Raw genomic sequence first — 4486 nt, forward strand, 5'->3', positions numbered from 1 at the left:
TTTTCAAATTTAGTAGCATATAGGTTTTTAAAGTATTCCCTTATAATGTTCTATATCTTTCTGGTGTCTTGTTGTGATGTTTCCCCTTTCATCTCTGGAGTTTGTGATTTGGAGGTGCTCTTTCTTTTGGTTAACTGAGCCCCAATATATGGTTGATTTTGGAGAAGGGTCCATGGGGTACTGAGTAGAAAGTATGTCCTTTGGTGCTTAGGTGGAATACTTGGTAGATATCTGTTAAGTCCATTTGATGTATGGTATTGTTTAGTTCAGATATTTCTCTGTTAACTCTCTGCCCTGTTGACCTATCTTATGGAGACAGTGGGGTATTGAAGTCCCCTACTATTAATGAGCTGGGATTAATCTAGGTCTTAAAGTCCTGTAGTATTGTTTTTATGAAGTTGGGTGCATCAGAGTTTGGTGAATATATGTTCATGATTGTAATATCTTCTTGGTTTATTGTTCCTTTGATCAGAATGAAGTGGCCCTCTTTGTCTCTTCTGATTAGTTTTACTTTAAAGTCTATTTTGTCAGATACTAGAATTGCAACGCCTGCTTTTTTCTTAGTTCCATTTGCTTGGTATATTTTTTTCCATCCTTTCACCTTAAGATAGTGTCTGTCCTTGAAAGTGAGATGAGTTTCTTACAGACAACTGAAAGATGGGTTTTGTTTCTTAATCCATTCATCTAGTCTATGTCTTTTGACTGAGGAGTTCAGTCCGTTAATATTTAAAGTTATTAATGAAAGATGAGCATTGAATCCTGGCATTTTAATTTCTGTTTACATTCTTGATATAGCTATACTTTTCTACAGTTATACCTTCAATGTATTTCTTTCCACAACCCCTTGGGTAGTCATTTCTTTCTTCAGCTCTTTGTATTGCTTCCAGAACTGATGGGCTGGTTTTGTGGACATGAATTCCTTCAGCCTATTTATGTTATAGAAGATTTTTCTTTCCCCTTCTTCTACAATAGACATTTTGGCTGGGTATAGTAATCTGGGTCAGCATCTGTGGTCATTTAAAACTGTGAATACTTTGGTCCAGGCTCTTCTGGCTTTCATAGTTTGCACTGAAAAGTCAGCTGTAATCCTGATGGGTTTTCCTTTATATGTGACTTGTTGCTTCTCTTTTCCAGCTTTCAGTATTGTCTCTTTATTCTGTATGTTTAGTGTTTTTACTATGATGTGGCATGGAGCATTTCTTTTCTGGTCGTTTTGTGTTCTATATGCTTCTTGTATTTGTATGGGCATGTCTTTAATATTGGGAAATTTCATTCTACGATTTTGTTGAAGATCTGGTCCATGCCATTATCTTGGGATTCTTCTCCTTCCTGTATGCCTATGATTCGTAAGTTTGGTCTTTTTATGGTGTCCACACAATTCCTGCATATTCCATTCTTGTGTTTTTAAAAAATTTTCATAATCTTTGCTTGAGTGGTCTAATTCATCCACTTTATCTTCCAGTTTTGATATTCTTTTAATTCTATTTTCCATTTCATTCATCCTGTTGGTGAGGCTTTCTCCTGTCCTTTGTAATTGGCTTACTGAGTGTTTCACTTCCTTCTTCATTTCAGCCTGCGTATTCTACAATATTTTTAACTCTTTCCTGAATTCATTCAGAAGTTTATCCATCTTCCTTCAGTTCTTTGATCTGTGTGTTCTTTAAATTCACTGAATTCTTTTATCATGTTTATAATTGTTCTTTTGAGTTCCATGTCCTGCACTATCTCTAGGGGGTTCTCATTGTACTCCTCTAGAGGACTTTTGGCATTTGGTGAGGATATGTTATTGTGGTTTTTTGTGTTATTTTTTCTCTGTGATTTTGACATGTGATTCTTCTGTAGTTTCTGATTCTTGTGTGAGACCCACGCCTTCAAGTTTAGGTCTGTTTTTTGTAAACTTTATGTGTCTTTGTGTTTTACTTTTGGGGCATGAAAAGCTGGTTCGTCTAAGCTTCCAGTTCTCTCTTTTGATTTTATATTGGAGTGGCCAGATTGCTTTTGTCTTCAGGAGTTCCCACAGAGGCCCAAGTCAGATGAGGATCAGATGTCCTCAGGGTTTCTCCTAAGGTCTGGATCCCTCCAGGAAAAATTCCTTCAGGAATTTGGGGATTGGACTGGCCTGGGAGCAGGGCCCAGGAAAGATGCTTGTCTAGGGCAGCTGGTGGCCATGCCAACCAGAGATGCAAAGGGAGATGGGGGCAGGAAGAGACCCCCAAGGGCTCCTGGGAACTGCAGGAAGAAACTGGGTTGGTCTGGATGCAAATGATGAAGAAGCTGAGAAGTCAGCCCTGGTATCCAGGAAAGAGGCTGGAGGGTTGTGCAGCTAGGGCAGCAGAGGGAGGTGAGGGCGGGGCCAGGCCCAGAGGGCTCCTGGGGACTGCAAGAAGGAACTGGGTCTGTCTGGATGCAAGGGATCAGGAAGCAGTGGTGGCCCCGGGGTCGAAGTGAGCCCCAGTGTCCAGGAAAGGGGCTGGCGGCTCTGCAGCCCAGGGAAGCTGAGGGATTTGAGGGCAGGACTAGACCCAGAGGGCTCCCAGGAAAGAGATTGTTAATTTTTATTTTTAGTGTATGGGTGTATTGCCTGCATGTAGGTAAGTGCACCCATGTTGTGCAATGCCTGTGTAGGTCAGAAGCAGCTGTTGGATCCCCTGGGACTGGAGTTATGGACAGTTGTTAGCTGCCATGTGGGTGCTGAGATTTGAACCCAGGTGTTCTGCAAGAACAACCGGTGTTCTTAACCACTGAGCCATCTCTCCAGCCCTGCTATGTGAATTTTTATAAAGCAGTTTAAGGTGATTTGGGGGACAAAGGTGGTTATAGATAACACCAGGCCTTTTAAAATACAGGGGTGTATATGCCCCTACTGACCCACACATCCCATCTGCAAGTGGGCTTGATTTCTCTCCCGCAGTAGGAGGCATCCCTTACTAATAAAATCCTGGTTTGAGGGGCTAGGGACTGGTGCTGGAGCTCTTACCAAAGCTCTGCAAGTGACATTGTAGCTGGGCTGAGGATAGCTGATCTTTAGTTTAGCTCAGATTAAGCAGGGGTCAACGAGTGAGTAGACTCTGCTTTTGATTTCTTGTCCTGGTTGAACAGTTCTGTCACAAGCTGATGGCTACTGATTGGCTCCCTTCCCTGTAACTTGCAAGAGATGCTAAGCCAGGTCATTTGTCTGCCTGCATCTTAGTTCCTTACTGTAAGGTGCACAGGACAGGTTAACTTGTACTTGTGTAAGTCACAAATGCTGTCCTCTGAGCACACCACCATTTTCATGGTAATTGTGGAAACTATGAGTACCCAAAAGCCACCCTCAAGATTGGGTTGTTGCCATTCCTTCACAGGAGGGTATGGAGAGGGTCATTAGATCCCCACCTAAGATCTAGCCACCCCCTACACTTCCCAGCTGTAGAGAATTCTGCCCCAGCTGCACATGGTCTCCAGCGATGACAGAGTATATTGTGGATGGTTCACTGAGGGGGAGGGGCTCCATCTACAGTCATGCTGGAGACTGATGATGTGGCTGTTTAGGGGTCACCCATGCTCCTATAAGGAACCCCAATAAACTTACTGGTTTGCCAAGCTGGACTTCTGTGGAATCCTTACATGGATTTGTCCTTGGTACCCTGTCTGGGGTGAGCAGACGTTGGTGTCTCCCCAGGAAACAGTCACACAGCAGTCCTAATTGCTGAATTGTACTTTCCCTCTCATGTGCAGGAGGCACTGGTGAGCAGTCTCTGTGCTAAAAAAGTAAGGAACCTAGCGTATTCCAAGACATAATCAGAGATCTTGCTGTAAATATGGTCTAATACCAATGAAATGACTGTTCATTCTAAACAGAGCCATAAACCTATTTTCTAATTCATTTAATGCTAGAAAATCCACAATTTTCTTTCAGTATGTGTTTGTTGGACTCATTCAGGTTGTGAATAATGAACTCAACAAAATTTTTGTTTTAAGAAAGGGTCATCTGTTTGAGAAAAAGTCTCATGTAGTCCAGACTGGCCCTCAACTATGTTGCCAAGGATGCCCTTGAACTTATGATCCTCATGCCTCTACCCTCCAAGTGCTGAGATTACAGGCCTGTACCACCACACCCATTTTATGTGGTACTGATATCAAACCCAAAGCTTCATGTGTGCTAGGCAAGTACTGTACCCACTGAGCCACATCCCCCCCTCTCAGAAAATGATACATGACCAGAGGCAGATGAGTACTTTATCCACGTTTAACCTAAAAAAATGTGAAGTTTTCATAAATAAATACATTAAGGCTTTGGGTAACCACAGTTTGGAGGGTCTGCCTTCCAACATAGGAGTTTATATACAGGCTCTTTAAACACAGTTACCATCTTATGGTGAATGATACAAATATTAGCTTGTCCCACTTAGCCCCCCCCCCCCCCCCCCCCCGCCTCTTCCCTTAACCCTCCCCCCCCCCTTTCATGTTTTGTGTTTGTGGTGTCGCAGGGAACGGTTTGGCTGCG

This window comes from Nannospalax galili, unplaced genomic scaffold, assembly GCF_000622305.1.
Source record: "Nannospalax galili isolate Female #2095 unplaced genomic scaffold, S.galili_v1.0 scaffold702, whole genome shotgun sequence".
NCBI lineage: Eukaryota > Metazoa > Chordata > Mammalia > Rodentia > Spalacidae > Nannospalax > Nannospalax galili.